Here is a 27,507-nt window from a genome sequence, read left to right on the forward strand (position 1 = left end):
TAATCCATGTAACATAATATCCCCCAGTTCCATCCATGTTGCTGCAAATGACAGAATTCCATCCTTTCTATGATTGAATAATATTTCATTGTGTATAAATACCCCATGTTATGTATTGATTTATCTGTCGATGAACACGTAGGTTGATTTTATATATGTTCATATGACATATGAATAGTGCTGCAAACTTTAATAATTTTTTTGAGCATTATTAGAATTCCTTCTCAACGTTTCCCTTCTGATGCCTTTGTTCAATCAATAACAAATGCCAATGATTGGTTCTTCCTTCGAAAATCTTGAGTTTTTGAAGGAAGATTCAAAAAACAGAATCTTAGTTGTTTTTTTTTTTTTAAATATCTTCATGTCACTTATTTATTTTTATGTGGTGCGGAGGATCAAACCCAGGTCTTGTAAGTGCACAGCAATCACTCTATTGCTGAGCCACAACCTCAGCCCAGAATCTTAGTTTTTGAATAAACTAAGAGAATGATTGAGTTTTTTGGCCTTCAAATGTCTCCCTCCCTTCCTTTCTCCTACTGTTTTTTTCTTTCTTCTTTCTTCCTTCACAACTCTTCTTTCCTTTCCCTTCCTAAATGGTCTGTCTCTAGGACCCAGCTGCCCTCAGGCTGTTCTAACCTACCATCATTCATCCCTCCTCAGAAAGCCTGATCTTGGATACCATTGACGAATTCTGGGTTATGTTTTTGTGTTTTATAAACATGAACAATATTCCTAAGTCAGGACTATGGGTCTAGACTTTGCTTTTAGTGTCTTGTGTCGTTTTGGAAATCTAGGGATACTGCTACCTCACCGAGTTTGGAAGAACTCATGAATTGAGAAGATTTTATTAGAAAAGTTTGGGTAGAACTGATATTGCAACTCTGCAAATGGACATGAAAATGCTAAACAAAATACTAGCAAATAAAATCCAATAATACATAAAAAGGCAAATATATCATGGCAAAGTAGGCTTTTCTCTCCAATTGCAAGATTGGCTTAGTATTAGAAAATTAATAATTATAATTCACCATATTATTAAAACAAAAAAATACCATATAATAATAAATGCAGAAAAAGCATTTGACAAAATCCTACATCCTATTCTTGATGCAAACTCTCAGCCAATTAGGAAGAGAAAGTCTTTTCCAACAGATAGAGGGTATCTAAGAAAGTCCTACAGTAAATATTATACTCAATGGATGTTGTTCTTCTATGATCAGGGACAATGCAAGTAGCTACTTCCTCACTTCTTTTCAACATTGTTCTAAAGGATTGAGTTCATGAAAAAAAATCCAAGAAAAAGAAATGTAAGAAAATTCTCTTTATTTGCAAGCAACATGGTGTTCTATGTAGAAAATCTCATAGAATCTATAAAATTGTTACCAGAACTAATAAGTGACTTTTTCAGGTTACATGAACAATATACAAAATCAGTTGTACATCTATAGAGGGACAATGGACACTGAGGAACTGAAATTAAAAAAAGCAAAAACAAAAACAAAAAAACTGTGTGACTGAACGGGTTCTGGGTGTGTATGTATACTCTTCTACATGGACATCAGTTTGAGAAACGTAGAGTAAATCTGTCAAAGATTTGCAAGAACTGTGCATGAGGTGCTGGCGATGGCCAAGACTCTTCTGCCTCTGTGCCCACAGTGGGCTTGGCCCTATCCTTGTTGGTGTCCTCTATTTCCTGTTCACCCTCCAGCTTAGGTTGCTCACTCTGTGGAGTCTGTTTCAGAGTCTTTCTCAAATAACTGGCTTTTACAGATTTTTCCAGACACCTCCAGTACTAATTTCACACACACGGTTAAGAAAGCAAAAAATGCACTCCATACCTTCTTGGTTGCCATTTTTATCCTGAAATTTCCTACTTTTACTTAGCATAGCAAAACACTCTCATTCCAGGAGACTTGTAGCTTTCTTCTCATTCAGGCCTTTCCATGCTGGGCCTGGTTCTTGGTGCTCTTAGGAAGCTGAGGTCCTGAGTATGCATCTGCTCTCTTAGACACTGTTTCTTTGTGCCATTACTTTCATGCCCAGAATTAGTTGAAAAATCATCAAGTGATCTGACAAACACATAGGCAATATACCAAAGGGCAAGGCACCATAAATGATTTTTTTTTCTTAAAAAATTACAAAAAGGAATGCAAAAATGTAGAGCACTGTAAGATTTTAGAATTTTATTTGCTGACCCAATTATATCTTCCACCTGTGGTCTGTTATTTTTAATTGAAGGGTAATAAGTGTTCTTTTGCAGATTTCCTGACCCTGTGGCTGGCAACCACAGTGTTGCCCCTATTAAAAATCACTGTGAGGACATTTGGGGTAACATTTATAATAATAAAAAAATGCTTTACACTCTCCTCTTTAGCTGGTAAATTGACTACTTCTAACCTGCTGGCTCTTTACCTAGTTGTGCCTGAGCATCTAGGGACAGGAGATAGACAGATTCTCCATCCTCTGCAAATACAGAGGTTCCTCTCTCTGAAGACTTTGCATTTATTTTTACTGACAAATAAATTTTTTATTTTATATAAATAATATATTAATAAATTTACAAAATTTATATTAATTAATAGAACGTAATTGTAATAACATACAATGTACCTAAAATGTAGAGGGATTGTGTGAGCAGATAGGATTTAGATGAGCCATGGAAAAGGAATGGGATGCTGACATGGTTGATTGAAAGGAAGGAGGAAGGGAGTGATGAAGATTCTTGTTCCGGTAGAGATTTAAAATAAACAGATTGTTGGTTTTGGATGAAGACTGTCTTTTCAGAGAAGGATCTTTGTTCTAGGCCCTGAATTGTCAGGCTTTAGGCAGCAATATCCAACAAAATGTTTTGCAGCAATGGCGTGTCCTATGGGTCTGCTCTGTCCAATATGGTAGCCACTAGCAATGTGACTGCTGAGCTCTTAAATATTTCAATATGGCTGGGACCACTGAGGAACTGAATTTTTAATTTTATTTAATTTAAAATCATTTAAATAGCTACATGTCTCTAGAGATTACATGAATTGGCTGGCATAGATCTAGAGGAACAAGAGATGGGATCCTTTTAGCTCCTTCCTGAGAGCCCACTCAGAGGTCTGTTTGGGTCTCTTGCCCCAAATCTGGTCCAATCTGGATCCTGAGTCATTTATATTAATAAGGCATTGAGATTATGGGCTTCCACTGTGGTCACCCAGGAGGACTCAAGACATCTTGAGGCCTTGGCGTCTTCCAAGGATCATGCCAGCCTCTGCTCTAGACCACATAGTAATGTATTATTATCTCTCATGATTTTGTGGGCTGATGAAGCTCAGTGGCATGGTTTGCATTTGGGGCCTCTCAGGTGGATGTATTCAGATATCTGCAGGCTGGGGTTGATTGGCCTGACATCCAAGATGGTGCTCTCCCATGGTTACATTTGATTCTCGCTGACAACTGGGGCTGTACACTGGAGCACCTGCACATGCCCTCCATGTAACTTGGGCTTTCTAATAGTTTGGCAGTCTAAGGATAATAATCTTTACCTGGCAACTCTGGAGACTGAGGGTGAGTATTTCAAGAGGCCCAGGAAGGACCTGAGAAATTTTTATGGTTGGGTTCAAAAGTGCCAGAAAGTTCATTTCATCTCCTTCTATTGGTTGCAATTGGTTAATCAAATCACTAAAACCAGCCCAGGCTCAAGGGAGGAAAATTAGACTTGAAGGAGGAACAACTAGATTGAAGGAGGAACAACTAAATATGGCATCTCTAAATTCAGCAGAAATTTCCTTAATTTACTATAGTGATCATATTAAAGGAAAATCATTTAGAGAAAATAAATGCACAAATATTCAGAAAGGATCAAAGAGTTGAGAGGCTTCAATATGAAGGTCTAGATTTGGGAAGGTGCTTGTGATAAAACTTAGAGACCACCTACAGAAAATTGCAGAGGCCCAAAGATGGTAAGACTATCTAGAATTACAAGGAAAGGAGTATTAAATTTAAATGGATTTGCTGGGTTTGGTGGTGCATGTTTATAATACCAGCGGCCAAGGCAGGAGAATCATAGTTTCGAAACCAGTCTCAGCGACTTAGTGAGGCTGTAAACAATCTAGTGAGACCCTGTCTCAAAATAAAAATTTAATGGATTTAAGGAGAGTGATGCTCTTATTAGAGGTCTGGAATATGTCCAAGCAAAAAAGTTTCAATAGCTATCTTGGATAGCACAGGAAAAGCTGATAAGGGCTGTTTGGGGTAGCAATTGACGGTTCTGTTATTGGTGCTTTAAGTTTTATATGTTACAGCAATCATCAAATAGAAGGCAGCTGGCATAAGAGATAGGGAGGCCACAATCTGGTTCTGCTAGGTGTAGAAGAATTTACCAAGTCTACGGCCTCTGTGTTGTTTCTGTGTTCATATGGGATGCAAAATGGGTGCAAAACCCCTTTTTTAGTCACTTGCCTTAATTGAGCAAGATTAAAGCTGAAGTAGAACAAAAAAGCTGGTCTGTCCGTCCCTGCCATCTTTTTTTCCTCCTCCTGTAAAGGAGGTTAAGAAACGACCCATGGCCTCGATGGTCTCATGGCATATGTCACACTTTCTGATTGCTCTCATCTCTGTTCCACTTGTGGCTTTCTGTTTGGTGGAGGGCTTAAAAATCAGAGGAATTTGGATGATGATTAGAAAGATGATTGTAGAAACCCACGAAGAACTGATTAAACTGAGAAGTTGTAGGGAGAGGAGGTCATGACAGATGTCGGTGAGAAAGTAGTGGTTTGGAGGTCAGTGGATGGAAACTGTGAGAGAAGCAGAAAAACTGGGCTGTAGAAGGAAATCCATCTGGGACAGCGGTTTTAGATCTGCATTGTGGTTCTGTGAGAGATTACTGGTAGCTCCCAAAATAGCAAAAATAGGTGCAGCAAGTTGAGAATCATAGAGGCCCTGTGTGATGTAATTTTCTTTATTTATCTGCAACTGAAGTCCACTTTGCTTATGATCTCCCATTTCCATCTGGTGGCAGAAACAAAAAAATCTCATTGATTCAGAGTCGTTTCATTTCTGCTCAGTGTCTTTGGGGGTAATGACACACTCTATTCAGAATTCTTTCGCCTCCTATCTTTGAGGGTGGTGAGGATGAGGGAGATAGAGGTGATTAAGGGGTTTTCTTGGTCTGTGGGGAGGAATTCAGGTGTGCAGGGTACCCTGTGGTCTCATAAACTTCAGCTGAGATCATGTTTGTCCTGACTGTCTCCAGTGCAAGAATTCTTCCAGAGGTTGATCCTCTTGGCCCTTCATAACCCCCCTTGGAGGGTTTGGTGACTCTTGGCTATTTCACTCTGGGATGCCCTGGACTTGGTGGGGCAGCCTGCCCCTGGGCCCAGGTCGCTCTGCTGCTAGGCATCAGATCCTGTGGCACTGGGCAGTGTGATTTTGTTTCAGGTGTATTATTAGAGACTCCTCCCACAGAGGTGCTGAGGACCCAACAGCCTGACAGGTGGGAGAGGGGCTGAAAATCCTCAGGGGATGAGGTCTGTCTTAAGCAAGGTGGCATATCGAGGTGTCAGAACAATGTGTGGAGCTGAGAGCACCGCGAGAGTGAAACTGGGGTGATGGTGACCCTTCTGCGGGACTCCAGGTCAGAGGTGGAGTGAGGCGTGTGCCTGTACCAGGTGTCTGGGAAAGGAAACAAAGGGAAGGACAGGGACAGGGCCTGGTGTGGCTCTGTGAAGGAGGAGGTGGCTTCAAGATCCCAGATGAGACCTTCAACATTATAAGGTGAGAAAGGGAGGTCTTCAAATCCTGTCACTGGAGTGGGTACCTAGGAGTCCCACCTGGGTATAGAGGCCTGAATGTCTAGCAGGATATTTGGGGAAGGGAGGGGTCAACCCTGATAAAAAGGAAATCCAGGTGCAATGGCATGTGCCTGTCATCCCAGATACTGGAGAGGCTGAGGTAGGAGGAACACTTGTTCCTTGAGCCCAGGAGTTCAATGGTAGCCTGGGCATCATAGCAAGATCCTAGCTTAAAAACAAATAAAAAGTATAATTTTTATTTTTAGTTCTTTTTTTTTTTTTTGTCCTTGGGGACTGGGGATTGAACCAAGGGGGTGCTCAGCTACTGAGCTATATCCCTAGCCTTTTTATTTTTTGAGACACGGTCTCACTAAGTTACTTAAAGCCTCACTGAATTGCTGAGGCTAGCCTTGCACTTGCGATCCTTCTGCCTCAGTCTCCTGAGTTGCCAGGATTACAGGAGGGCATCACCGTACCTGGCAGAAATGTAATTTTTATTTTTAGATTACTACACTAATTAATTTCACTTTCTACTTGTAAATTGATTTTTATAAAAAGTCTTTCACTACATAAATGGTAAGGGAAGTTCATGTTTACCAACCTAGGGCTTCTGGGTTGGTTTGCGGCATCAAGCCTACCTACTTTAGTTTTCATCTATCAAACCATGTGACCATGCCTGTTGACGTGCCAATCAAGATGGACTGTTCAGTGTACCGGAATCACTGTGGGAGCTGAAAGGAACCCTGACAGCACAATGGAATCACCAGGAAGCTTTAAAAACACCGACCCTTAAGACCTCAGCCCCAGAAATTCTGACATGACTGATGTAGGCATGAAGGTATCAGATCTGCTTGGTCTGAGTGCAGTGAAGAATGTGAGAACCATCTCTATTTAGATGAATACTGAGGAATGGGACAATTAGTGGATTTTCATGATACTATGTCACTACCAGATTTTAGCCTGCTTTTTTTTTTTTTTCCAGAAAAAGGAGTCATCTAAACTTATGGGAATAGAAAAAGAAATGAGCAATTGGCATCATGCCAGCTTTCATGATGAATTATGGCTGCAAGTTTCCTTATGTCCAATTCTTGGGTTCCTGAAGGAGTATGTCAAGAGATGACCCAGGGAAACAAGAACCTGTTCTGTTTGGAAAGGAGGCAGGAAAGGGTGGTGTGTATGGAAGGAAGGAAGGGATCATTTACTGAACAGTCTCATGGGAGAGTGGTCCGTGAAGACCCGGAAGACCTGGAGAGAAGCTGGAGGGTCCAGACACTTGCTGGAGGCATGCAGAATGGAAGTTGAGCAGGTTTCAGGCTCCCGCACTGATGGGCTAGGCACTGTCCCAGCTCCCCAAGTGAGCTCCCCTCCCCCACGCAGTCCTGAAAGGCTTCTTGCCGTTTCTCGGTGTGAATTCTCCTTTGCAAAGTGAGCTGGTGGGAGCGTGACGTTTAGAAGAGTACTCATTCTGGCATCTAGATCAGAGCTAGATCATAGGGTTCCTAACAATAACCATAAAGCCAGCAGATAGCGCTGGCGTATTTTCGATTTTGTGCCTGGCACTGCTTTCTAGGTATTAGCCCATTTCATCTCTCCAACCACTCCACAAGGTGTTAGGATCCCTTTTCACAGAAAGGGCAACCGCGATCCAAAAATGCGGTGACTACTCCCGAGTTCACAGAACCAGTCCCAGAAACCTGACCAGGTTCCAGACTCCGAAGCCACGCGGAGCGCTGAAACGTGAGCGTCGGCCTCGGGATCAACCGGTCGCTAGCTCAGTTCTCATTGGTGGCAGAGTGTGGTCACCATGGCTAGGTAAGTTGTCGATTTTAATTCTGTGGGACCCCCTGCCCGTGGCCATCCAGGAACAGGGCGGAGGTTTGGGAGTGCGCCGCAGCTCTCCAAGGCCCTGGCACCCGCGGAACCCCGGCGGGGGCGCGGGGACCACCAGGGAATCCCAGGGCCGGGGAACGTGCGGAAAGGGCTGTCCAGCCTCGGCTGCTCCCCAAGACTAGAAGCCGCCCGGGTTGCGACCGAGAAGTCTCCGCCCGCTCCACGCCCCCGCGACCGCTGGGCTGGAGTTGGAGCCGCGCCCGCGGTTCCAGGCCGGGAGGACGGGCGGAGCTCTCGCCCAGCGCCCGGAGCCCACTCGCAGCGGCGGCCGGGAGGAGCCGGAGCGCGGCCGGGCTGGGGCGGTGGAGGCGCCGGCCTGCCCCGTGCGCCCCCCGAGCGGCAGGAATGTGACCGCCAAGCGTCCGCGCCCCGGAGCACCCCTCGCGCGGCTCCCAGGGCTCTGATTTAGCTGGGCTCGGCCGGATCCCACCCACGACTGCGATCCCAGCACCAGGCAGGCGGCAGGCCCAGGTAGGAGAGACCAGGAGAGCCCTGGGGGTAGATCGGGGTGGCAGGGACAGTAGCCTTGACACTGGTGTTCTTACCTTGGTTGTGAAAGTCTGTTGTGTAAGAAGGTGATGATGGTTAAGTGTGTGTGTGTGTGTGTGTGTGTGTGTGTGTGTTTCCTGTGTGAAGCAGGAGTAAATTCGAATGCTTTTGGGAACCCACGGATCCTTCTTGAAGTTTGTTTTAGGTGGGGATTTGTAAATTGCTTCCAGGTGTTGTGATCTGGTCAAGTTCAACTGGTGTTGGAGGAGGGGTTTAGGATCAGACGTCAGTTAGTGAGCAAGATAAGGGGTGAATGCTCTAAATGCATGGGGTGGGGCAACTTGTCCTCCCCAGATAAAAGATGATCCTGGGCAAGGTAGCTACAAAGAAGTAGACGGTAAGCAGACACTCATTGTTTATAACAAGTGTGCCTAGCACTTCAGAGTTTATATGGCCTTTATATTACTGCCCTTTTATCCTCCCAGTAGTTTTGTAGAGAAGGTTGGACGATCACCCTTGTTTTACAGCGGAGAAAGCAGAAGCTTAGAAAGGTGATTAACTTGTTGGGGCTCTGGCATCCTGAAGGAGCCTACCATCTGTGGTCTTCAAACTCCTGTGTCTTCTGTGTTACCCTCTGCGGGCCCCTAGCAGTCCCTGCCTGCCAGGGCTTTCTCCTCTGTACTGCCAGGAGGGAGAGAGGCTACTGAGGAGGAACATGAACTCGTGGCATGGACGTGTCTCAGTGTTTTCCTGGGGGCCTGGGGTGCTCATCAGATGGGCGCATTCCTGTGGTTTTATCTCCACATCCTAGGAACTAAGAAGGGATCCCATGCACTGGACCACTGGTGGTATAGAGAAAAGGGGAGCTGAGGTTCATCCATCATTGAGATGTGATGTCTGGGAACTGGCTTAGTACTGGGCTTCTGTGTAAAATGGGACTCTGTGACTATGAGTTAGGGAAAGTCAGGGTGGTGCTGGGGACATTTGTTATCTCTTCCCACGGAATGTACTAAGTAGCTATTGCCATCTCTTTTCAGTCACTCTAACTTATTAGTATCCTATTTAATATGCCATTTACATCATTCTGTATTCAGACCCTGTGCCAACTTTTGGGCTAAGCAGAAACATAGTGCCTTTGGGGTGGATTTGATGGGGAAGGGAGGGGACCCCGACTTAGTCTCTTTGAGCTGTCATTCTGCTTCACTGGAAGGGAAAACTCCCCATGGTCACTGCTTCCTAGGTTGCCGTGCAGTTCGAGAAAGGGTGTTTGACCTGAATTCTGATGTGACCTTGGCAGGGCAGGACCAAACTAATCATTTCTAATGGGCTTCTCTGTGCCCTGTGTATCGTAATATGGCATCAAGATGTTCTTTAGGGTTCTGAAACTTATAACACCTTTGAGCAAATTCTTCACCATTGGAAAAACACCAGTTCACATCCAACAAATGTTTATTGAATGCCTCTTTATGTCAGGCACTGTAGCAAGTTCTGGGACTAAAACAAGGAAAAGAATAAATGAAAATTCCTGTCCTCTGGTGGATGTATGTCCTCCTGGCAACTAATAGGACATCCAGAGTCTCTCTTCAGAAAGGGGTTCTTTGAAATCTTCTCTACCCAGAGTTTGGGTACCTGGACTACGCAGGGGACACTATTCAGCATCTCCAGCCAGAGGGTGAGGAGGTGATTGCAGATAGAGCTCTGTGGTTCCCTAGGGAACAAAAATGGTGCCAACATGTATCCCATGGTTTGCTTGTGTATGTGGACTAGGACAGATGAAAACACGCCATTGGAAAATATCTGTAGGAGGTAGATATGTGTCTGTCACCTGCAACCAAGACTCCGTAGAGGGAAGATCTCATTTGACAAAGGGGAAGTACTTATCACTGCAGGGAAACTACATAGCACCAGGGATGGGGAATCGTAGAGATCCTCATCATCTTAAGCAACACAAGGGTCCATTATGAACTTGCCCCACTTCAAAGGGGAGAAGTCATCAGGGGCACCTTTGTCTCACTGGCTGTGTCCCAGCTCCACAGAGCTGGTGCTTAGTTTGCGTTTTCCTCTTTGTGGTTATCAGGTGGGCTGGTGGAGTGGCATGAGGATCTGCAGCACCAGCAGCTTTGTTCTCTGAGTGCCTGTCATGACCACAGAACATGCTGCGGCGGTCTCCTGGGCACACCCAGCACCTGGGAGCATGCAGTGGGACCCTGGCACCAAGTGATCTCATTGAGTGTTGAAAGGGGCTGGGCTTCTTCAAGATCTCTGCTCACCAGCATACCTTTGAATTCTGTGCTGTCTCCTCTTCATGCATATTCCACCCTAGGCACACAGGTGGCAGAGTAATGGGGACACTTTTCCATCTCCACCTGTTTTAGGAAGGATTTACAAGATGCCACAGATTAAAAATAGGATGAAAGAAAAACAAGAGTGGAGATGAAGTGGAGCCTGAAATCAGGCTAGAAATGTAACATGCACACCTTGCTGACTTAGTTGCATGTAAAGTATTCCAAGCGGGGCTGGCAAGGTAAGTCTGTGTCTCAGTTCTGCATGTTCCTACCTCAGTATTGCCAGAGACACTCCTCGACATGCAGGATTGGAAGCCAAGCAGGATCTGCATCAGGCTGCGTCAGGCACTGGTATTTTGGAAACCCTGCAGGTTCTTCTCATACGTAGAAAAGATTGAGGAGGTAAATATGCTTTCTTGCAGGCAGTAGGAATTTGGAAGGTCTCAGCTGTCAGTGTTTTCAAGATAAACGGAAAATGTTTGGGAGAAATAAAAACATTCTTGATACAAAGTCAAGTAGAAACTTTTTCTTGAAGATCTTCATTAAAGAGGTGAGAAGAGCAAATTTCAGGCCATCTTTTTTTTTTTTTAAACACATAGTATCTTTATTTATTTATTTTAAAAATTTGTTTTAATTATACATGACAGTAGAATGCACTTATATACTTTGATGTATCATACATAGATGGATATAATTTCTCATTTTTCTGAGTGTACATATTGTAGAATCACATTGGTCCTACACTCACATACATACATGCAGTAATGTCTGTCAGGCCACCTCTTGAAATGGCCTGCCTGGAAAGCTCAGTTCCATAATCATGATTTGGCTGGGTGTTAATGGGGAGGGTCTGTCCAGCCTGGTCTCTGCTCATCTGGCTTTCCAAATTGAGGAACTTCTGGACACCTAGAAGTACAGTAATGCCTCCTGCACAAGAGTTAAGTGACAGATGTTGTCACTTCCCGTCAGTGTTTCTTACCTCATTGAAAACCCAACACCCTCCTCTTAATGCACGTATTTTTAACACCCATTAACAATTGTGAAATGATATGTAAAAATTCCCTCTACTGTAATTTTTAAAAATGGATAAATACCTACATGTAAAGAAGAAATAAAAGCAATTTGCATTAAAAGTATGTATTTCAGCCTGTAGATGCTTGGACTGAGCCTAACGAGAAACTAGTGAGGTTCCCCAGTGCTTTATGCAGACTCACTCTGTGGTAGCATGGGACAGCTCAGAGTCCTTGGAAGTGATGAGGTGATGACCTTGGTCGAGGTCTGAATGGTAGTCAAAGGTCAGTCTTTTCTTAACTTCACAGTAGTGGCATTCCTAAAAAATTTAGTAGGTATGGAAATTATGCCAACAGGATCTGGGGTCTGGGACTCTGCAGACCCCAACTTGAAAATCAAAGCTTGTTTTAGCCTGGAAGGATCTGACCCATTCTTGTTTGTGGCATCTTGTGACAGTAACCATGTCTTGTGTGCCTCATTTTCCCCTTTTGCTGTTAAACCCCACCAGCCTTAGTTGAAATCACCAGTCTCATGGTTTTGAGACTCTGTGATAGCTGATATCAGATTTCTTAGCAACTCCTGAGAACCCTTCGGCAATTTTTATGTTATCTTCTTATTTGATGCATCCTTGATGATAGAACACAACAGTAGACATTTTATATAAATATGGATTGATTTGTGAGCTAGACGGTAAGAGTTGGCATGGATGTCTGTGGGACATCTGTGTCATGTGGGACTTGGAAACAAGGCTTCTGTGAGCAGACTGCCTTGTGCTAATCTAGATGTCTAGCATCCATGGCCCCCAACACTCACCAAATGTACTGTGATCCCCCAAAGTATCCCCTTCCCCACAGTTTCTGAAATGCCCCCCTGGGGGTCATGCCTGCCCTGTTGGGAATGGGTGCTTCCCTGCATGACTTGGTGGTAAGAAACATGGGTCCTGAAGAAGCAGGGCACTGGTGAGTAGGGTAGAAGTGAGCCTTCCAGGATGCACTTAGGGTCATTATTAAAGGATGGAAGGTAGCGGTGATAGAAATCAGAATGGTGGGAGCCGCGTGCGTGGGCCACGACTCTGAAGGTGCAGGAGAGAACCCTGGAGGGTGGCGGCAGCAGCGGTCTGTCTTGGTGGAGTATCCCAGGTGCATACAGTTGTCTGGTTTATGCAATTGTACACACAAGGCGTGTGTGTCTCACTATACGTATATCTTACCCTCAATGGAAAAATCATACAATGGAAAACAATGTGGACATTGCTGTGGGGAATGCTGGGTCCTCCGGGACTCTGCAGATCCCAATTTGAGAATCGGAGCTTGTTTGTGCCTGCCTGGAAGGGTCTGGCCCATTCTTGTGTGTGGCATCTTGTGCCTCATTTTTCCCATTTGCCGTTAAAACCCATGTGCCTCCATTGAAACCGCAAGTCTTGTGGTTCTGAGACTTGTGATAGCTGATATTAGATTTCTTAGCAACTCCTGAAACCATTTTGGCATTTTTTACATTATCTTCTTATTTGATGCATCCTTGATGATAGAAATTTTTTTTTTCTTCTTTTTCTATTTGTATGGGTTAATAAGCCAAATCAGCTAGGCTTTTGGATTCATCTGCTGATAGGAAGATCACCAATCTGGGTGAATCTTGGGCTTTCTGAGATAGCAAATGAGTTCTTTTTTCCCTCTTGTTGAAGTGGTTTTGTTTGCTCACGAGATTTTGTACAACTGATTCTTGTGCCTATCCTATTGAAAGTGCAACTGGAGTTTTGGAATGTCTGTGAATGACAATGTGTGCTACTGTCCAGAGTGGAAATGGTCCCGTTATGCTTGCAGCACACCACGGTGGTCCTCAGACTTTTCCCTGGTCATTCCCACCTCCTCCTTCTCCATTCTGAGTCTGGTCACGCGGTGGACTTGTTGGTAGTTGGAGTTAGGTTACTCTGTCTGTCTTGTCCACTGGGTATGAGTTCAAAGGGCCCTGATGCTTCTGTTTCTATGGGATGGTGTAGAGATGACTGGGCATTGATTTAGCATAGCACCACTTACATTTTACCATCCAAGGACTCACTCTGAGAAGTGAAAAGCATATATATGCTTTACCTAGTACTCCAAAGTGGCTCAGCTTGGGGGATATTTTTTTTGATGCCTCTTGTTTTATCCTGGGCAGATTTTAAAGCCTTTTTCTTCCCACTTTACAGTATAGCCATGTTTGTTCTAATATAAAAATAATAACTCTCCCCAGAACTCTTTAAGTAAAAGTGATGTCCAGGAGAGTAGACTGGATTCCTGGCTGTCTGTAGATCCTCCTTGCAATATGTGGATTCTGGTTTAAGAATCAGGGGCCTGTGTAAGTATCAAATTCTAACATCTACAGATAGATGGTTTGTGGCTTTGTATGTTCCTTTTAGCTCTATCTTTCAAATGAACATTTTTGGTCTCCAATGTTGAAGACTGTTGAATATGAATCCAAAACAAAGGTGTAACAGTAAAATGTCATAGTTATGGATTTAGTTTTAGAACAATAATTCATTCCCTTGCATTTCCAGTGACTTTCAACAGAACATGTAGCTTATGACATTTCATAAGCTAAAGAATATGACTCACTCTCAGTCACTTCTGAGGTATGGCCAAATTAGTTGCAACCTCATTCTCTGAATATTTCTCCACTATACCAAGTCTATACATACCATTAATGTTTGGACTGAGAGGTTGTATTAAATGATGCTGAATATGTATTTATGGAAAGGTAGAAGTGTACACTGGAATGAGATGGCAATGTGGAAAGTTTGTGCTATGTTTCAATGTGTCCCTAAAGTTCACCTGTTGGAAACTTAATGCACAATGCAACAGTGTAGGGAGGTGAAGTCTAAGGGGAAGGATTAGGTCCCAGGGCTCTGCTCTCAGGAATGATAATGTCATTATCCAGGAAGTGAGTTCACTATTGCAGGAGAGGATTTGTGATGGAAATGAATTTAGCCTCTCCTGCTTGCTTGCTCACTCCTACCCTCTTGCCTTTGCACCTTCTACCATGGGATGACATAGCACAAAGTTCCCTAGTAAATGCTGGCACCATGCTCTTACTCTTTCTTCTCAGCCTCCTGAACCATGAGCCAAATAAATTTATGTTCATTATGAATTACTCAGTTTCAGATATTCAGTTGTTGTCTCAGAAAATGGACTAAGTATGGTTAAGATTTTCTTATAAATTTCATATTTGGGGATTGCCTACTTCAGATCCTGGGGAGGAGAAAGTTACCTCTTGCTGTCTACTCACTCTTCCTGGGTTTATGTTGAGATTTAAATTAGAGATAGGCCCTGTACTTGGGAAGGCTCTGCTATGCAACTCAACAAGTATGTCCCTTGGCATGGTGAGGAGTCTGATAGGGCAAGATGTGCTTACTGGGAATCTGGACCCACCAGCAAACCCTCTTGAACAAGCTTCAAGTAGCTGTGACCCCTGAAATTCTCTCCTCAAACAAGCTGGATTCCAGTTCCAGAGCTATACAGGTCTCTTTCCAGGTGATCTCCATGGACTCCACTGCCAGTGCATCGGACTGATTTGCAGAGTGGCTAAGCAGGGCTGTGTGGAGAAAGGACTCAGACGTGCAGACTGGCATGTCTACTTGTGTGCATGCTCAGGGCCCCTCACGAGAGGGGAAGAAGGAAGGAGAGGAAGTAGCTCGATACAGCATGAGCTCAGCCAGTGCTTGGACACGGAGCACCGGGTGCCTCTGTGCCAGGCTTCCAGCAGGGGATCCATGCTTTGTGTCCCCTCAGCAGGTCTGACATCACCCTCCACGTGGCTTCACATCATGGGTGGTAGGTCTGATGTGTAGCACCTCACTGGTGCCTGACTTCTGTTCTAGAAGGCAGACTCACAATGTGGGGGAATTCCTCCGGAATAAGAAAGGAATTCCGCAAGAGTATGGGAAATTCCTCAGGAATAAGAAGGTGTTTAATGGATCCAATGTGGCCACCCACACAAACTTGGGAAAAATGCCCCTTCCCCCTACACTGGGTCCTATGCCCATGAAAGACACCGGCTTGGGGTCTTGTGACAGCTCCTCTGTCCCCACTTGTCACTTTTTCTGTGCCTACACTGGTGAAGGAGCTTTTTGCAGAGGGACAGAAAGTGTTGGATGGAGTCAGTTCTTCCTGGAAGGGAAGTTTTGGGGGAGGCCCAATAGGTTGTTCATTTTTAATTCTTATACTTGATTTCTAGTTTTGTATGCTTTCATGTTTTATGTTTTCAGTTTCTCATCCTGAAGCTAGTGGTATCTTGGTCTGTTTTAAGTTGCTATAACAGAGTCCCTGAGACTGGGTAGTTTATAAACATTAGAAATTTATTTAACTTACAGTTCTGGAGGCTGGAAGTCCAAGATCAGGTGGCTGCATCTGGTGAGGGCCTTATCATGCCTCGGAACAGCAGAGAAGTGGAAATTCAGGAGACTGCATGTAGAGGAGATAAGACATGGTGGAGGACCTTGCTTTATAATAACCTGCTCTCAGGGCAGCTAATCCAGTTCCCCCAGAAAGAGGACTTCACTTCCTCCTGTGGGAATTAACCCAGTCTTAGGAGAGCAGCATTGATCTCTTAACATCTTGTAAAGGATCGTCCCTCTGTATTGCCACAGTGGCCATCAAATTTCAACATGAGTTTCAGAGCGGACAGACCATATTGGAACCATAGCAAGGAGGAAATTGCTTTATGCCTCAAATGTGTATTTTCTCTTTAATGCCCAATAGCTTTGTGTGTACCATGTGCCACTGCATCATGTGATACCCTGATGTTCCCAGATGTGGGATAGTCAGCAAAGAACAATGGGAACCAGACTTGTCTGTTGGCTTTCTTGTGTGTGAACCAACAAGGCTGCTTGGGGTGGAGGGTGACTAGTGTAAGGGTCCGGCGAAACGTCGGAGTAAGAGACCACAAGAGACTCTCTTATGCAACAGCAGAAGGGTGGGTTTATTTGGAGACCAGCATGCTGGGGCCCGAGCTCTCTATAGCAAAGAGAGATAGAGCCCTGAGAACTGCTTGAGCAGAGCTTATATACTTTTCTTGGAGAGGGCAGGGAGGGAAGTTCATTGATGGGTCAGGGCGAGTGAGCAGTTTGCCTGCAACCGAGTGAGGGAGTGCATCCTGCAGTTTGGCAGTTGGGGACAGCACATCCTGGGAACAAGATTAGCAAACAGTTCACAGTTGGGGACAACACATCCTGGGAACAAGATTTCAACAGTGTTCTGTTAAGCATATAGAAAAACAGAGTGACAAGTACCTATTTTATTAACCTTTCATTCCCCACTTCTTTTTCTGGCTACTTTTAATCATAAAAGTGATCATTGGGGGGTGTCACATTCTGTGTCTGCTAGTGGGGTATATTGTTGTCTGATTACCATAAGTTTGACTTGTCCAATTTTGGGCTTGGAGAAAGGAAACTACACGGTTGATCAAACAGGGTCCTAATGTTAGCAACAATATAAGAATTATTAGAGGACCGGCCAAGGCTGATAAAAGCGTAGTTAACTAGGGGGACTGTGTGAACCAAGACTCATACCACCCTTTTTGGTTTTTTTTTTTTTTTCTCTCTGACGTTCTTCAAGGCGTCTTCTTAGTTTACTCATAGATTTTTTTACAATTCCAGTATGGTCGACATAAAAACAACATTTTTTCCTTAATGTAGCATAAAGGCCCTCTTCTCTCATGAAGAGGAGTTTCAACCCTCGCCTGTTCTGTAAAACAGCTTCAGAGAGAGAGGTTAAAGATTCCTGTAAAGCTGTGATGGAGGTTTCTAATATCTTTAAGTTTTGGTCCATTGCTGTTTCTAATTGGGTCATTTGTTGCGTCCCACGGACCAGGGCAGTAGTCCTTGTGCCCACCCCTACAGCAATTCCCATTCCTAATAAGATGGCTAGAGTGAGGGCTACAGGTTCCCAGCGGAACCAGGTTGTATGTCCCCTTATTTGATCTTTAAATGAACCTGCGTCATGATAGAGCACTCTGGGAAACATCTGCACCATTACATAATTAATCACATCTGTTGACCATTTTATGAAAACATAAATAATGTTTAAGTATATAGAATTATACTGTTGCAGGGACGGGCAAGGCAAGGCACCTAAGATAGCACTGAAGACAGGGAAACAGTCTTATTTGGTTGCAACCGGATTCAGAGGGCATTGCTTCTGTTGTAATCAATTAATCTCTTGAAACCCAAGTTTAGGTAGTTTTAGAATTTTGTACTCAACATGTAAGGGAAGGGGCTCAGAAGTTTCCAGTCTGCAGAAGTTTACAAAAAGCAGTTTTTGTTTCTGTTTTTTTTTTTTTTTCTCTGTTCTGGGCAAGTTAACTTTTCAAGGACACCTGGGAGGGGGAGAGCTTTTTTTTTTTCCTTGCCAGCTGTTACCATGGAGCCCAATTGATAACTTTTTTATCTTAGAAATGTAGCCATCTCTGTGAAGTCCCAGTTCAAGGCCAGAGGCCTTGTTTATATATTTTGTGAAAAACTAGTAAGGGGGTGTCTAGCTTAGGAGTGCTGATTTTTTCAGTCAGTGGCCAAGTAGAACAGGGCAATATGAAAAGAGGAAGTTTATCAATACTGAACTCTTTTATAGGGATTTTTTTGCTGAAAGTTCTAAAGTCAGCCATAGTGAAGACTTCTGAAGAAGGTCAGTTTTGTGGGCCTGGTACAGAGGGGGAGGACGGGGAAGGCGGTGCTGAGAGCAGCTCCATGGATCTGAGAATGAGGAAGGAGAGATGTAAAAGAATAATGGGAAAGGGGTTTGGGATTTTCCTAGCAACAAAAACTCGAGTAGTAGAACAGGTAGAGCAGAGGGGAAGACTGGGGTGAGTATCCCAAAAAGCCTGTGAGGGACTTTAAATTTTTTAGTAACCTGTTTTCAGTGATGACAAAGCAACTTTAAAGGCCATTTTCATTACATCTCGGATAGGGGTCTGAGGGCTCTCCTCAGCTGGTTGGAGCTTTGGGTTAGCTGGTAGGAGGACCTGGTGGGACCCGGTGTGGACATTGACAGGAGAAGAGAGGAGTGAATGGGTGGAGAGATACCTCAGTACCTGTTACTTCAGCAAGGGGCAATGGTCTGAGAACCGGCGGAGGTTTGGGTTCCATCAGGTAGCCCCTGTATGTTTACATCCTTATGACTTACAGAAGAAGTCGGTTTTTCCCCAACATAGCTGTGACTGTTTGTGGCTTTGATAGTCCGCCAAGCAAACATAGTAATCTAGGTTAACCAACCTACATCTGGCTCGAGTGTCTTTACATCCATAATGTTTGTTTCTATTATCTGGTATGGAAGGGATTTAATGGAATTTTAGTGGGATCTTTTTCATCAGGGATATCTCAATAGGAAAGACCTATAGCCAGCTGACATGATTTGAGATTAGCCATCACTGTTGTACGGGCTGATGAGGGTTAGGACCACTGGTGGTCAAGGGGAGAGTCTATAGCCTTATCCACACGGCGAATACGCAATTTGAGAGGGTTACCAGTCTTTTTCAATTTCCAACCAGAATCTGGACAAGGCGCAGGCTTGAGATGAGAGGCATGGATCCAGGAAGTGATTCCATTTACCTTTACCTCTTTAGGTGTTATAAGTAGCACCTGGTATGGTCTTTTCCAGTGGGGTTCTAGGGATGACACCTGATGTCGTCTTACATAGATGAAGTTTCCCACTTGATATCGGTGTGGAGTTCCTTCATTCCCAAGTTGGTAGGCAGTGGCCAGCTGTTTCCATAGGCATCACTGAGTTTTTTCAAAAGTTTTAAGTCTGTCAAGCAAGGGGGTGTGAAAAGAATCGTTAGGTCTTAGAGTTGGGGTCAGGTCCCTTATTGGAGGAGGGGCACCATAGAGAATTTCATAGGGGGTGAGGTTACACAAAGAAACAGAGGGCATTTTTCTTGCACGAAACAGTGCATAAGGCAGGAGCATAGTCCAATCTTTTATGCCGGTCTCCAAGCTTAATTTTGTCAAGGTCTCTTTAATGGTTCTATTTATTTTTTCTACCTGTCCTGAGCTCTGGGGTCTATAAGTGCAATGTAACCTCCAATTAATCCCCAGGGTCCTGGTTAACCCCTGACTTACCTGGGCCACGAACGCCGGTCCATTATCAGACCCTATTACCTTAGACAGGCTGTATCTTGGAAAAATATCTTCTAGGATCTTTTTGACCACCATTTGTGCCGTTTCTTTTTTGCGGGGAAGGCTTCAATCCATCCTGAAAATGTATCTACAAAGATTAGGAGATATTTAAGTCCATACCTTGCTGGCTTAATTTCAGTAAAGTCCACTTCCCAGAATTGTCCTGGTCTGGTTCCTCGAAGATGCCTTCCTATAGGAAGCTTGGAGGGGTAAGCATTAACCAATTGATAGACCCGACAGACTTTTATTACCCGTTCAGTTTTTTCCTTTTGCTGTGAGCCGGTTAGTGGAAAACTCTGTTCTTGATCTTTTAGGAATGCCTGCAGTTTCTTTGAACCAAGGTGAGTGAGTTGATGTACATTTTTAACGTAGTGTAGGGCTTTCTGAAATTGCAAGTTGGGTTCAGTGTTGTCAAGGAGTTCAGTGTCAGTGTCCTCAGATGTTAAGTTTTCGGGGTGCTCTGATGTAGTTAAATTTTCTGACTCATATTTCCTCCGTATGGAAAGTGTTAACATGGTTACTCTGTTTAGGGCTGCCAATTTAGCTTCTTCATTTGCCCTCTTGTTAGATGGGGGTGGTATCTGCACAACGGTTTGTTTTCTGGGCTTAGTGAGCCATCATTTATTGCCCCTAAGGGAATAGTCCAGAAAGATTACTTCTTGCTGGCAAATTTGGGCCTTTTTGGCAGAAGCTCTATACCTGAGTTGAGCAAGCTCGGATAATAGTGCTTGGGTCCCAGACTCACAGTTTTCCTTGGTATCGGCTGCCAGTAGTAGGTCATCCATATATTGAAGCAGGGTGACTTCGGGGTGCGTAGTTCTGAAGTTGTTGAGATCTCTGTGGAGGGCTTCATCAAAGAGAGTGGGGGAGTTTTTGAATCCCTGTGGGAGTCTGGTCCAAGTTAGTTGATCAGTCGTTCCAGTTTCTGGGTTTACCCATTTGAAAGCAAACAGCAATTGACTATCTTTATGCAGAGGCAAGCAAAAGAAAGCATCTTTTAAGCCCAGGACAGTATACCATTTTTGTTCAGGGTTCAGGGTGCTAAGCAGATTGTACGGATTAGGTACTGTGGGGTGAATGTCCTGCACTCTGTTGTTGATCTCTCTTAGGTCTTGAACAGGGCGATAGTCCCCAGTTCCTGGCTTTTTACTGGTAACAGGGGAGTGTTCCAGGCCGATTGACAGGGCCTTAGGACCCCTAAGGCCAGATATTTCTGAATATGGGACCTTATCCCATCTTTAGCTTCTTTGCTCAGAGGATATTGTTTAATATTAATTGGGGAGGCTGAGGTTTTTAACTCCACCATTATTGGAGGTTGTTTTACGGCGAGGCCTAACCCAGCAGTTTCTGCCCCGGCATCTGGGTAATCTGTTATCCATTTCTGGGATAGCTTGCCTGTTTGATCAGTCTTGGGGGGGTGTGAAGAGTTGATGTTCATTTTTTATTGACATAGTTAAAGCCATGACTATAGGAGTTTTTACTGAAGGATTTAGAAATTTCATTTGGGGGCCTTCAGGGTTAAAAGTTATTCTGGCCCGGAATTTGGTGAGCAGATCTTTGCCCATCAATGGGGCTGGGCATTCTGGGATCACTAGGAAGGAGTGATGGATTTTTCCTTTTCCCAGGTCCATGGTCCTCTTAGTTGTCCAAGCCTGATATTTACTGCTGTTAGCCCCTTGAATTAGAGACCTTTTAGTTGATAGAGGGCCCAATGGGGCCTTAAGGGCTGAGTATATTGCCCCTGTATCCACTTCAAAGTTTATTGGGGTCCCCTCCACTTCAAAAGTTACCCTGAGCTCGGGGAGGGGATCCGAGCCTTGACTTTCCTAGTCATCCTCCAAAGTTAGAATGGCTGGTTGGCGTGGCTGTTTCTCTCTAGGTCACTCTTTGACCCAGTGTCCTTTTTCTCTACAGTAGGCACATTGATCTGAGGCCAGATGTGGCTTTTGGCATGGGCCCAGGTATCCCTTTCTGTCTCCCTGTCTCCTAACTTCTGGCCTATTTGTTGTTGTAACCAGGACCTTATTCAATGCCTCAGTCTGTCTTTTGTTTCTTTCATCCTCCCTTTGCTCACTTCTCTTCCTCAGTTTCTCTCTTATAGTATACCTTCTCAGCTTCTCTGACTAAATCTCTTAAAGTCATATCTTGTAATCCATCTAAGAGTTATAACCTTTTTTTAATATCCAGGGCAGCTTGCCCATTAAAGGCCATCGTGACAGATGCCTTTTGATCCTCTGCCTGAGGATCAAAAGGAGTATATCTCCTGTATGCCTCCATAATTCTCTCTAGAAACATAGAGGGTGATTCATTAGGCCCTTGAATAATCTCTCTTACCTTGGTCAAATTAGTTGGCCATCTAGCAGCTGCTTGGAGACCCACTATTAGAGCCCGGCAATAAGTGGACAGATGCTCCCTACTTTCAAAGGTGTTGGGGTCATAATCGAAGTCAGCTTCGATTATGTTGGGAAGTTGTGTCGGTCGCCCATCTGGTCCGAGGATATTTTTTCTTGCTTCCAGGAGGACTCTCTCTCACTCCTCTGTCATGAAGAGAGTGCCTAAGAGTTGTTGGCAGTCATCCCAAGTAGGCTGGTGTGAAAACATCAATGACTCGATCAGACCTGTGAGCCGGGTGGGGTCCTCGGAAAAAGGGGGATTGTTATTTTTCTAGTTATATAGATCTGAAGAGGAGAAAGGCCAATACTGGTAGACTTGCATTTCTCCACCATGGTCATCCTCTATCATTGGCCCATGAGGACGGAGGGGAAGTATCACGGGGGCTTCAGGGTTTTTAATCATTTGCTGCCGGCAAGTTCCTTTATCCGGGCCAGCTTCCTCCAGGGGAGGAGGGGCTATGTGTGCCTCAGGGAAGTCATCTGGAGGGTGCTGGGCTTGTTTAACCTCCTTCAATGGTGGAGAATCTGAGTCAGCATCAGGGGAATCACTTAGAGGGTGTTGGGGGTTGGGGAACGAAGGCAGGGGATAAGGAAAGGGAGGAGAGTCCAGCAGAGTCAAATCTTGAGACTCAGGGAGAACAAAGGGTGGAGGAGGAGATTCACAAAGGTCCTACCAAGTTAAGATATACGGCTGTTGATCTGGATGGCTATGTGGCCCCGGCTGAAAGACAAAGACAATATTTCTGACTTTTCAAATTAGTGGGTAGTAGAAAGATCCTTCTGGAGGCCATCCAACTCCAAAAGCGGGCCATTCTGTGGCACAGAGAGTCTGCCAGGTCCGGTGTTTTACTGAAAAAGAAAGATTCTGAGCCCTTATGCGGACTTCAGTCCAGTGAATGACTCTGTCCCATAATGAAAGTTACTTGAACAAAGACAGGGACAATACAAACGTGACACTAACACGGACACACACTAAACAATAAACGTGTAACACAAGTTTAGAGGCAAAGATTAAAACAGACAGTGAATTCAACCTGAGAGAAAGAATAGATGCCGGCAAGACCAGACGGGTTGGCAGCAGAATACAGATGAGGGCACCTTGTCCCTCCCAGATGGGGGCACTTCCGTCCCCCCCAGAGTCTCCCAAAGCGTCCCTTGAGGAGACGTGGTCTGTGGCTTCAGGGACACGTCTATCCACCACCGCCAGGGGAGCTCACGCTCTCCGCTGACAACCACACTCTGCCAACCCAAAACCAGAAAACCAGAAAAACCAGAAGGCTCTGAGAGCTCACGTTCTCCAGCCCAAAACCAGAAGGCCCTGAGAGCTCACGCTCTCTAGCCCAAAACCAGAAGGCCCTGAGAGCTCACGCTCTCCAGCCCAAAACCAGACTCTGAGCGATCGCAAAGGAAAAACAAGAAGGAGAAGAAGGAGGAGGAGGAGAAGAAGAAGAAGAAGATAAGGTGCCTTACTTACCCCCCTAAAGGAGTCTTGTTGAGGTCTCCCTGTCCGGCGATGCGCAATTCCCGGCCAATGCACCAAATGTAAGGGTCCGGCGAAACGTCGGAGTAAGAGACCACAAGAGACTCTCTTATGCAACAGCAGAAGGGTGGGTTTATTTGGAGACCAGCATGCTGGGGCCCGAGCTCTCTATAGCAAAGAGAGATAGAGCCCTGAGAACTGCTTGAGCAGAGCTTATATACTTTTCTTGGAGAGGGCAGGGAGGGAAGTTCATTGATGGGTCAGGGCGAGTGAGCAGTTTGCCTGCAACCGAGTGAGGGAGTGCATCCTGCAGTTTGGCAGTTGGGGACAGCACATCCTGGGAACAAGATTAGCAAACAGTTCACAGTTGGGGACAACACATCCTGGGAACAAGATTTCAACAGTGTTCTGTTAAGCATATAGAAAAACAGAGTGACAAGTACCTATTTTATTAACCTTTCACTAGCTGTGGGCTTCTGGGTACCTAAGGCCCCAGGGGGCTGGCCATCAGTGTCTTGGCGTCCCCCTCCCCCGACCTTGCTAAAAGCTGCTGTGCAGAGGTTAGTCTCCAGTCCAGTCATGTCATCTGTGTCATAGACCTTGTACGCAGGACATTATGGTGTATTGACTTATTGGGTGACTGAATCTCTTTCCTGTCCTGGGTTATTTTATTTTGTGTGGTAAATTCAATTTGAAAAATAACACAGTGGACTAAATCTGCGACTTTGTATTTATCGCTGGTGTTTTCTGAAGATATATTTTGCATTTTACCGTAAACCGCTTTTACGATGGATATGGATCAGTTGCCCCTGAATAAGGAGGTCTTGTTTACCCAGCGTTTCTTTGCCTATTGACAGTTTTCCAGCCGGGCCTGGGGGCACATGTCTGTAATCCCAGTGACTCAAGAAGCTGAGGCCAGTGGATCCAAAATTCGAGGCCAACCTTAGCAATTGAGTGAGGTCAGAAGCAACTGGGTGAGACCCTCTTTCAAATTAAGAAAAATAAGAAAGACTGGGGAGGTAGCTCAGTGGTAAAGCGCCCCTGAGTTCCATCCCCAGTATCAAAGTGTCAAAGAATGAATGAACGAAAGGAAGAGTTAGTTCTTGGCCTCCAGCTCTCTCCTCAGAGTCGTTCTCATCACCCATTCTTTTGCCAGTCATCTGGGCGTGAGCCCTTTATCTCACTCCTTAAGAAGAATTCTGCCTTTTCCTGTGTGATTTCTGGTCTCTCTCTAGACCCCAGCGGCCCCAGTGCCATTTCTATTCTCCAACCCGTACTCAGTACCCATTTTCTTTGCTTGCTTTCCTGGACTCTAGGCCAAGTTTCCGTCCCCATGTGTCCCATACAAAGATGGCGGGTGGGTCGGGTGGCTTCCTTCCTTCCCTCCTTCCTTTCTTCCATAAGTGTTTACTGAGCTCCTACCAGATGCAAGTGTGATGGGACCCTCCTCCCAGATCTTTGTTTGCTTCTTAGAATGAGCTTTGAGTCGGTTGGAAGTCCCAGATGCCACTGGACTGGACGAGGAGGACTGAATGGAGACATCCTAGAGGGCACTGTGACAGGGCTCGGACCAGAGCTAGGACGAGAGCTGAAAAGGAACAGAACAAACTGGAAGATGACCATGGGAGAGTGGGCGGGGCAGAGTGTCGACCTCATCCCAGGATCCAGAGGATGGAGGTTGGGAGTGCGTCAGATGCACAGGGACATCCAGTTAGATGGAAACTCAATTTCTGTATAATTCCCTCAGCTGCAGCAGAGAGGTGTCTGGGGCACCACCTGGAGACGGGGAAGGCTCTGTCCTAGGGTCCTTGGCATGGAGAAACTGGGAGGGCTGGAGGTTTGGGCAGTGCATTTCAGAGGAGTAATAAACACGGAGGGCGGGTGTGCATGGCTCAGTAGTGGGTAAGCAGTTGGCGATAGTGAGTATAAAAATTCTTAAAGGAAGTTTCTGGGTCCAAAATGAAGAAGAAAAGTGAAGCAGGCTTGGAATGTGGGGAGTCAGCCTCTCTGTACGAGTTTTCTTGAACCTGCCAAATAAATTCATCCCTCGTCAGCCTTCTCTTCTCCCCCAATCTTTAATTCCCTTGTGACTTTATATAATTCCCTCAGCTGCAGAGGTGTCTGGGGCACCATCTGGAGTTGGGAAGACTCTGTCCTAGGGCTGGGAACAGGAATTTCAGGGAGTCTTCCCTGTGATAGGATTCATGCTCATGAGCCACTGAGGTTCTGATGGCTTAATGCGATGTACCTACTGTCTCTGAAGGGTAACAGGAACAATCGGTTGGGATTTAGTGTGTGTCTAGTCTCAGCAAAGTGCTTAGCATTGAATTTGTCAGGCTGCTTTTTGGATGGATATTAAAAGGTCTATGTGGCCTCACAAGTTTGTTAGGGGCCCAAGGAAATGACTCAGACATGAAAAAAAAATCAGTCTCCAAAATATCAAAAGAAAACACAAGGGAATGATGGTGAGGTAATCCATAGGACCGGACAGCAGGGCGATCTAAATCAGCTTTTATGAAGTTATTTTAAATGAGGCAATATGGGGTGCAGGTCTACTGATACACTTGATATAAGGAAGATCAAGGACTTGGAAAACGAGTGTGCTGGTCTCAAAAGGCCAGGCCTGAGGCCTGGTAGCGAGCTCTGACACTCACCCCAGAGGACATTTGATTCATTTCTGCATCCATGTCTGGCAAAGTGCGTGGGTCTCATCAAAAATAGTTCTTCGGGGTTGTAAGACCCTCTGTGTTCCCCACACCTGTGACTTCATTTCCTAAAAGGGTTCCGTCCTCAGGGCTGTGGGACACAGACCTTTTAAACATTCAGCTCGTTTTTGTGGGCACAGAAGCCTTTCCCACCTCTGTTGGGGTCCTGGCGGCAGCTGTGGGTCCCTCAGGCCTCTAGATTCAAACTTCACTCCTGTCCTCTTTCTTCCCCAGGTGGACACGTCCCCTAAAGATGGTGGCTCCCTCCTGAGCAGCCGGACCACTTCCCACAGGAAAAGGCCTTCTCCCAGGTAACAGGGCTGCGTCCCCCCGGGATCCCCCTGCTTTTCCTCATAAATTATTGAAGCCCTCCCCCCTCAGCTCAAGGTGACCCTGACATGACTTGTACTCTAAGCAAACATATTTTCTATTTCTTGGCCCACTTTTCTTTGGGAGAAGCTCTGTGGTGCTATCAGATTTAGTTTGACTTTGTAACTGGCATTTGAATGTTTGTATGTATTTAGGAGGTCCTAAAATTTGGGTGGGCCTGGAGGTCATGAAATTCAGTGAAAACAGCTGGGTACAGAAAGACACACACTGCATGATCTCACTCAGATATAGAAGCTAAAAGAGTTGATTTCAGAGAAGAAAGAGCAAGACAGTGGTCCCGAGAGACAGGGAGGGAAGGGACAGGGCAGGTAAGAGGAAGATTTTATCAGATATTTGAAGGAGTCTGTGACTCAGTTGAGAGCCACTGCCTGCTCATGTTTTCTGGTCACCCAAGCCCCACTGCAGCTGTGAACTCTAAAATGATGATTCCCAATGTGGGAACAGAGCTCTCCTCAATTCTAGAACATTCCAGGCCTTCCTGTCCATTTTTCACTTTTCTTTCACTTTACACCCAAATTCTTCTCTCCTCCTCCTCCTCTTCTTCTTCCTCCTCTTCTTCCCCCTCTTCCTCCCCCTCTTCCTCCTCCTCTTCCTCCTCCTCCTCCTCCTCCTCCTCCTCCTCCTCCTCCTCTTCTTCTTCTTCTTTTCCTTCTTCTCCTTCTTCTTCTTTCTTTTTTCAGGACTGGGGATAGACTCAGGTGCTCATGTGGATTAGGCAAGTGCTCTATTGCTGAGCTACATCCCTAGACATTAAAAAATTTCATTTTGAGGCAGAGTCTCACTGAGTTACCCAGGTTGGCCTTGAACTTGGATTCCTCCTGCCTCAGCCTTCTGAGTAACTGGGATCGTACCTGGCTATGTTTGAAGTTTTGATTTTGGCTAGAGACAACACTGCTGGCCTTGTCCCAGGAGATCTAGGCCTGGTTAGCACCAGTGACACCCTCTGATCTCCT

The 27,507-nt window shown here is 45.1% G+C and overlaps 1 protein-coding gene across 1 annotated transcript in view; it reads left to right on the forward strand.

Moving 5' to 3' along the window:
- The window catches only part of Il1r1 (interleukin 1 receptor type 1), a 79,641-nt gene that overhangs the window by 23,415 nt on the left and 28,719 nt on the right, over window positions 1–27,507 (forward strand). The window contains exon 4 of the mRNA XM_026408625.2: window positions 26,399–26,475. The gene's annotated coding sequence lies outside the window, so the exon portion shown is untranslated. The remainder of the gene's footprint in view (window positions 1–26,398; window positions 26,476–27,507) is intronic.

Source organism: Urocitellus parryii, chromosome 12, assembly GCF_045843805.1.
Source record: "Urocitellus parryii isolate mUroPar1 chromosome 12, mUroPar1.hap1, whole genome shotgun sequence".
Taxonomy (NCBI): domain Eukaryota; kingdom Metazoa; phylum Chordata; class Mammalia; order Rodentia; family Sciuridae; genus Urocitellus; species Urocitellus parryii.